Source organism: Schistosoma mansoni, chromosome 7 (assembly GCF_000237925.1).
Source record: "Schistosoma mansoni strain Puerto Rico chromosome 7, complete genome".
NCBI lineage: Eukaryota > Metazoa > Platyhelminthes > Trematoda > Strigeidida > Schistosomatidae > Schistosoma > Schistosoma mansoni.
The window spans coordinates 6,508,352-6,517,644 of record NC_031501.1 but is presented as its reverse complement, the minus strand read 5'-3'; the positions used below and the strand labels follow the sequence as shown (position 1 = coordinate 6,517,644).

General features: G+C 35.1%; 1 non-coding gene across 1 annotated transcript; it reads left to right on the top strand.

The window, feature by feature from the left end:
• Window positions 1-7,986: 7,986 nt before the first annotated feature.
• Smp_tRNA_00229_Pseudo_TTG.1.1 lies at window positions 7,987-8,053 on the top strand. The gene has a single exon. It is a non-coding gene (tRNA).
• Window positions 8,054-9,293: the final 1,240 nt, after the last annotated feature.

Here is a 9,293-nt window from a genome sequence, read left to right as displayed (position 1 = left end):
AATTTGATGATGATGATGATTATGATGACAACAATTACAACTATGCCGACTTACTACTGTTAAGTCACAACTATTTAATCTGAAGATGACACAAGACAAGTTTCTGCATGGATATGTATGTCTTATGTTTTATTGATTAATTTCTTCAGTTTTATTGTGTAATTTTCATTTAGATCTTGTGAGGTTTAGCTTCTGCGTACACATGTTTCTAATCGGCTAAGAAAAAAAAAGAGATTTCATGGCTTATCATCTAGCATTTACTATTACTGATCGACATGATGATGATAAGCTCGTGTTGCTCTTGTTTATATCTGCTCCCTTTATTTTTAACAGTTTTTTTCTTCTTATCTCGACTGATTGGTTTTGTCCTGTGTGTTTATAGATGTTTCCAAACTTCGTGCATATTACAGGATAAATCGTTTCTATCTACACTAACCAGTCAAACTTGTATGTTGTTGATGACGGAGCTTATCGATGAAATCGGTGATGTGTCTGATCTTTTTTTTATAAGAAAAAAATGTTAAACATAACACAAACTATCCAATTCATCTTCTCTACGTATCTACCTCTGTCAGCATTATTATTATTATTATGGTTATTACCATCGTGTTAATGATGATCAACACGAACATCTTTTGTTGGTGTCGTTTGTCTCTCTCTCTCTCTACCCAACTCCTCCTCTTCTTTCTCTGTAAATCAACACTTATTCGGTTATTCCAACTACGTATGTATATGTGTATAATTGTTTGTTTTATATACTGTTCATTGTAATTTCTTCATACCATTTTCTAGTTAATGGTAATTGTTACATTCATAATTGATCAAACGTATAACAATCATTGAATCTATTTCATTATTAAAATGATAAGTTAACTTTTAATCGTTTTACACTTACATGTTGGGTCATAGAAACAATAAGTTTGTCCCTCCCCACACATATATATATATATACACAATTGTTTATTTTATAGCTTTATTATTATTATTACTATTATGCTTTTACAGTAAGTATAAACTAATCATCCTGTTGTTTTTTTTTCATCGTAGAGAGAATATCATTTTACTTGAATAATAATGTGTTGTGTTCTTTTTCTTGATTACCATCATTATTGTATCTTCCAAATAATAAAATACCTCTTCATAACTGAATTTATATCTTGAACATATGCCGGATCCTACGTTGTATCTGACTGACTGACTGATGTTGTTTACACCACAGATTAGATAATCGTTTCGTCCCATTATACTGACTTCTCAGTAGTAGTGTTCAGAACTTGCAGGTTCGTGCGCTTCATCCTCGATGGGGTCGTGGATACATGTTGTTAAGTTGTTTCATACGGGGACGAAACAGTGATGTAATACTTCTGGATTTCCTTATAAAGATAAATCCCTAATATAAACTATGAAATTCATAATTCTCCACAATGCTTTATTCTATGGGATTTACTATTTAACAAAAAATAATTGATAAATAGTGGTCAAATTATACATGTACACTTCTTAGATTTTGGTCGATGAAATGAAGAAATTTCCACTACTCTAGCTCTCTATTTATGCTGCTATATTATCTGATGAATGTTTTTTACTGAACTGTGGTGAGACTATAATTGGTGGACGAGCTTTGAGCGATGATTTAGGGACCTTGAGAGTATCCTCCTACTTACTCGGGTTGAACTAGTGTTATAAATTAGGGTTAAGATTTAAAGCGAAGATTTTCATCACGTACCGACATCAGTTATGTTATTTAGCCACATGAATTTCGCGCCAGATCCAATAACCTGCTATCTTAAATTTGATTGGTTCGTCCATAGATTACAGCACCACCGTGTACTAGTTCACTTGTTTACATGCTATATAGATAGATCCCTAATTCAAATTTTTATTCATGTTGCGACTACTAAATGCTTAGTGCTAATATTCAGTTTTATTAATGGGTGTTTGTTCCACAATTAAAAGCATTTCTTCGCCTAGAGTAGTAGAATACACTTTTGGATTGTTAGGTAAGGTAAGATTAAATACCCTATGTAAAGTGAATGTAAAATTACTAAATAGGATACCAATCAGTCGTAATGGGATAATCTCGTGTGTGATTAGAGGCTTGAAAATGGTTGTCACTTTTCGGTTGCTTGAGGCATATTAGAAGAAAATTGGATTACTAGTGATTTTGTCATCTTGGTAGCATAGACACATCACTCAATGGACAACTGTTCTGTACTTAGTTTCCGATGCACTTATCTCCGGCGATGGAACTCCATACACCAGAGTGAGATAGGCCGACCTACCTTGACTTCTTCCGTTACGGGAATACAGCATCGTTGCAGATCCTGGTTATCTGAAGGATGAATATAAGATAGATGAGGAAAAACAATTCCAAATAATGGCAGAAATTGCAATGAGAAGAATTATTTATGATACTTGAACTAACAGTCACTAGTTTTTTAAGCTAATCTCACTTATTAGTTCTTCAATGTCTAGATTTTTGTAAAATTGTGTGTTGTATTGTTGGTGGCAGTGACAGTACTTACGACACGCACTTTAGTCGATGAGAAATAATGAGTTTTGATATAAAAGGAATATTAAATAATTTGTCGTTTGCTACGAGATAATCTGCATACGAGACATAATGAACAAGATAATCAACCGACTATACTAGATCACAGTATCCGATCTATCAAATATTGGATTAAGACGTTTGATTCTTAAAAAAGTGTGAAACGGTCGCACATTATGAAAAACAGAATTACGATGAAACCAATCTTCTATGTGTAACAATGGTCTACATACTTGGTACTTGTTTGTCTTCGCTCTCTTACCAATGACAGTCCTCTATCATACGAAACATCAATTACCTCGCGAAAATTCTACTTAGGTAATATTACCGTGTTATAAACAATGTGACATGGTCGATCTGATTTGCTCTCTCATATTTCACACCACTGTATGTGAGTATTTGATGCACATGTGTATACATAGGATTTGATGCATTCCTATTTGTGATTCTTATATCCACGATTTAAATCAGATCTTTTCCTATCTTCATCTTCCAAATCATTTGGTCATTCAGGCTCACTTTCCCTCAAAAACTTTTCAAAGATTTCCGAATGCTCCTCATAATTAAAATAATTCGGCGTTAAATTGAGATTTTATTTGTAGGAGTACAACATAACTCTCTCACAATACTAATAATTTCCTGCTGGGTTTGCACAAATTACTCCATTATTGCTTCCAAAATATCCATTTTTTGACTGATAAGAAAATACATGATCACAATATATAGAGTGTAGTACGTAGATCTTTTGAATACCCACGTTCAACGATGATCTAATGAAACAGTTAAAGTGTTTGTGACCCCTTGATACGAATATGTAGTGAATAATCTAATCAACTGAAGACAATAGACCAAGATAGTACGTAATTAAATCGCTATACTATTCAGGGGGTACTCAGGTACACAATGTCCAAACAACGATTGAGAACCAGACAATAAATCAGAACAATAGTTTATTGACACAAAATTTAGAGCACCTACACACTATGAGATCCGAATAGAATTACAATGAGATCAATCTTTTTAAATATAACGGTAACGGTAGTCTAAATACTTAAGTTAAAAAAGCATGTACCTCAAAGTCGAATACATGAATCGTTTGTATTAGTTGTTTGAATCTTGTTTAAGACTGAAATTGATCAGTACCTTTTTTGCAATATGTACATCCTGTGTGATTTGCTTTGATAGTTACAAAATCACAAGATCACAAGCAGAGACGGATGATAGCTAGCAGTAGAGTCCTGGACTAACATTTCTTCCCAGTTGGGACTTGTTACCTGAATGAACTTGCATCCCAGAGTTGGTATTCACTAATGGATTCGAACCCATCACCCTTCACGTTAATTAACAAAATATTATCTACTTAGTTACTGAGTCTAGATAGCCACTGGCTTGTGCAGGGGGGTGTTTTGACTGATTTGTATTAGTTGTTTGAATTATCTTAAATAAGAAGAAACATACGTCCTAGATTCCACTACTATCCGCTATTCAACTCTGCTTATAATGCCTGTGACCTAATGGTAATATCGAGGGTATCCACAATGGATTCATATATGTCGATAAAGAGATTGATCAGTTTCAGTCCTTATTAAAATAATCAATTTAAAAAACGAACCATCAATAATGAGTAGGTTATTTGGAATGTGAACGAAGTAAAGAAATCAACTCACTGAAAACATTGGTGAATGGTTACTCAATTTCGTGGATTGGTTGAAGTTAGATACTAACACCGTTGGATGCCGGTTCAGTGGTCTATCGGTTAAGTGCTCTGGAACGAGACTGGTAGGTTCTAAGTTCGAATCTCGCGAGGCGGGAACGTGGATGTGCACTGCTGAGGAGTCCCACAATAGGAGGAAACGGTCGTCCAGTACTTCCAGGTTATCCATGGTGGTCTAGCTTCAATTGAATCATGATCTCAACTATATAAAATTCAACTTTTTAACAGTCATTTCGTAATTGTTTAGACTGATATTATTCCTTAACACAATCAAATTGATTTTAGAAAGTATATAATAAAAGTGAGGATATATGAGTTTAACTCACCACTAGATTATGGTTGCAATTAATCGATAGAGAAGAAAAGGTCAAAATGTTTAATTCATGTCTGTTACCAAGGTAGTTTAAGGTTAGCCATTGACTCTTTCTTAACACAAAGTTAAGACTTAAGCCTTCTAATGGCTTAGATATTGAATCTTAATAAAATATAACTAAATTGTTTATTTATTACTTTGAATGCGTTCATTACATCAACACTATGCTTGTGTTCAATAGGTACTGTTGTACTCAACTAAGAAAGCTATTTTGTTTTCAAACATTTAGGTTCCTGGGACTGCGTTCCATAAAACAAGTAGACGCCCATCTTTTCTTTTTTTACTCTTGATGTACATACTTATTTATGTGCATGTCAACTGATATATTCAATTAGAAGTGATAAGGCGGATATTTGTCTACTTTTGCCTGTGTTACTGAATGTGATGTTGTGCATAATGTAACCAATTTCTTTCAAATTCTTATCAATAAGGTGTATATCAATAAATCCAAAGAAATTACTATTTCCAGAAGGGGGGTTTTGTGGAGATTTTAGTAATTTAATAATTAAATTTATGAGTCCATTAAAGCTAGACCACCATGGAAAACTTGGAATCAATGGACGGCTGTTCCGAAATTATATCACCATATTTCCATTATCAAATAAATCATCATTCAGTTATCTTAGACTCTACCTAATGGATTGTTTCAATAATTTTAATATAATAAACTAATGACATCTCGTTTATTACATTTACTTATGGTATATCTCTGTCAACCCATATTTGTAATCAAATGACTAGCTCAACATAGGAATCTACTATATTCAAATGTTATATGAGTTTAATGAGACTTTGCTATTTTAGAAAAAATATTCCATTTCTTATGACAACAGCATGACATTTTTTACTTAGATTCCATTGGATAATTCGTCTGTTGAATCACTTAACAACAAAAAAATGGTTATGTACCGATAGGGATTCCAAGCACCTCCAGGTTGTATTTTCTCATTTCTGCAGCAATTTGGAAGACTCTTCCTGTCTTCCACATTGTCCGGACATTCTATGTACCTATAAAAAATTTCGCTCTGGTTGTCAGAAGGCGCATCGGCCTCATGACTTCCGAAGTAACTCGGCTTTCATTATGAGACGTCATAATTATTCCTTCTACTCCCAGGGCACGGTTTAAATGGTTTGAATAATTTTTTCTGGTTAGCGTTTTTTTAGCGAGTTGGTTTTCTACAGGATGGGGTCGCTAACCCCATGCCCAACCCTCCTCCTTTGCCCGAGCTTGGGACCGGCAGTAGCCCACGGAGGAGCTACAGGCGGAGTTGGTCGGCGGCCTATGCTCCATTGGGAATAACAGGCGTAAGTAAGTAAGTAACCGATAGGGATAGTGAGTGGTAACTTTGAGAACTGTTCCTGGACCAATATGGTATGCATATTTCCTATTGTATAATTGTTCCCCCATGCAAGTACTGACCGGGCCCAACATTGCTTAACTGCGGTGATCGGACGAGAACCGGTGCTTTCAACGTGGTATGGTCGCCGGCACTGTATAATTGTTAAGTAACTAAATTATTCATATTCATGTCCCTCTTATTATAAGCTTTATTTTGACCTATTGACTATTATTATACGATTTACCATTCTTGAATACTGCCTATCTATCAATTACTGTCTCCCTTATTCACAACCACATTTGGCTGAATCTTGTACAAATATTGTTTCCTGTTTTATGTTACTATGTGGTCTGTCTGGTTGGTTTATAAACCCAGTATGTTTGAAATAAATGATCCATATTGCAGAGACTGTTATTGGTGTTCTGAACTTAACTGGTTGGGCTAGGCAGATAGCAGGACTGATACGTACTCATACGGCTTTTGTGTATCATTGCTTTGATCGATAATTCACTACTCTCTAATTGGCGGTATTATCACGTTATACATTAACAGGGCATCTAGGTGGTCACAAGTTATGACAAAATTTAATCACCTTTACATTTTAAATTTAGTTGACTTATGATTGTAGGTATGTGAAGAGTAATAATTTCTTCTTAAATATTGAACCTTTTTACAGTCGCTGGTCAGAGATTGTCTTCTGATATTCTATGACTCAACAAAATAAAAGATTCTGAGGGTAGTAATCATGTTTTTTACCGATTATTGTAGTGAACGAGAACAAAGGCGGGGACAACTAAACGTACTTGAATGAAAAATTACAGAATGCCATCGAGAACCATACAGTAAATACTTCATTTACAAAAGGCACATCAATTGCCTCAAACTAAACTGTTCCTTCGTTTCCACACTAATCACTCTCTGTTATCGTTCGATTTTCTTAACCTTCTGACGCCAGGCATTTCACTTTCACTTGATGATACATACTACTTATATCTGTCGACATTCAGTAGCATACACCACATTATCAGTGCAAACTTGTTCAGACTATCGTATGAAATCCCTTCAGTCATATCAAGCATTTGTTTAAAGATTTAGTGTTATATTTAAAAATTATACCTAATTACTTCAGCTATTCATCCTTGGATTGTTTTCTTCTTCTATGAGACATACATATTAATTTACTCTTATTTATTATTTGTAATTAAACTGGAAACAACTAAAGAATAGGTCAATTCTGATGGATTTCAGAAGAAAAAAGTTATACTCACCATTAATCATTATTAACTGGTTTATATAAACTTTCGTAAAGTTGAATCGTAGTGAAGATTGATTGGTTTTATACTAAAGTTAGCAACTTTTGAGCTGACCTTGGCCGTTTTAAACCAACGAATATATATCCATCTCTAAAAAACAGGTAATGCACATCAAATGTAGACGTTGATTCCTATGTAGCTTATGAAGTTTTTATGATTGTTAATCAACTTTTATTATCCTAAAGCGAATCGCTATCACTACAGACATTCATTGATATAGGCCAATACGTACCAGGTAGAAACAGGTATCTACCTCAGACAATGGTGAACGGTCACGCAATTTCGTGGATTGGTTGAAGTTACACATTAACACCACCGGATACTTACCCAGTGGTCCATAGTTTAGGCGTTCGAGGGCGAGACTGAAGGTCCTGGGTTCGAATCCCGTATACTGAATCGTGGATGCGCATTGTCGTGGAGTCCCGTACTAGGACGAAACGCCCGTCCAGTACTTCTAGATCTTTAATGGTGGTTTGGCTTAGATCGATTCGTGATCTCAATCAAAAAATATATTTAATTCTTGTAGACGAAACAACATTATGAATAAATTATTCGTAAGCCATGTAACTAAAACTGTCGATCTATCTAAGCAATTTGTACAAAACAAGAGTGCCTATTAAATTCGTTTAGTATTGTTTGTTTGAATATTCCCATCGATTTGTTAGGACTGCAACTGGTCAGTTGACTATCAGGACTCAGTGGCCGAGTGGGTAACGCGATGGCGTTTGAAGCGGAAGGTATTGGGTTCGAGTTCCAGGGTGAACATCAACTCTGAGATGCAGGTACATCCAGCTGACAAGTCCCGAATAGGACGAAACGCGCGTCCTGGATTCCATTGCTAGCCACTATCCATCTCTGGCTACCAAGAGTGCCTATTGTTTATTGCCTCAATAATGACATGACATGATATCCCCTTAAAATACTTATGTTAAATAGAGTTATATGTGTAATTTCATTCGGACTCATAAAAAACATTTAAGTCTCTGTCTTAATTCTGTTTAGCTTAGCATTAATAATATTGCTCTACTGAACACCGAATGAACAATAAGCCGCTTTTATGATTAATTTTAATCACAAACTAATAAGCTGTTTATCTCCTCATCTTGAAATTCCTCAATAGTCTACCCTTACGATCTCACACATATTCAGACTTAGACACTTACAGAAAATAGGCAGTTTTTGGACCAGTGAGCCGGAATCCAGTGGTTTATATTATCAATTTTCTTTTTCTTCCCTACTAATTACGACTACGGTAAATCAACTAATGTATTTGCCAAAACGATCGATTGTTGACAGAGAATTTCTCACCCATTCTTAATCTGCCAATCAGAATACTATAAAGCTAGTCGATTGTCTTGTATTATTCTTAGACTTAAAACTCACGTGGTTATATACATTCCGGAAACCAGAAATCAATTACTTAATAAATAGACATTAAAAATCTAGGAGCCAATATAGATGAGAATGAATAGTTTTCAAAAGCTCCTATTTTCATTTTGTTCTTTCATTCACAACAGTCTATATGTCTGATCTTAAATGACATTGTGTTACCATTATTTAGAATCACTAATGATAAATATCACAATTGAGACAGGACTAATCTCAGTTATAGTTGAAATCATGAGTCAATTGAGGCTAGATCACTATCGAAAACCTTGAAGCACTGGACGGCCGTTTCGTCCTATTGTGGGACTCCTCAGAAGTGTGAATCCACGATCTTGCCTCGCGAGATTCCAACCCAAAACCTATCAGTCTCGCGCGCGAGCACTTAATTGATAGACCACTGAACCAGCATCCGATGGTGTTAATATCTAACTTCAAATAATCCACGAAATTGAGCAACAATTCACCAATTGTCTTCAGTAAGTTGATATCTCCCAACAGACCTGGTTGAACTCCACTGGTTACTGCTTCCCACTAGAACTCAAGAAAACATCCCTTGAAGTCAGTTACTAGTGAGCATTTGATTATAGATCGGAAGGGGATTTGTGGAGATTTCAGT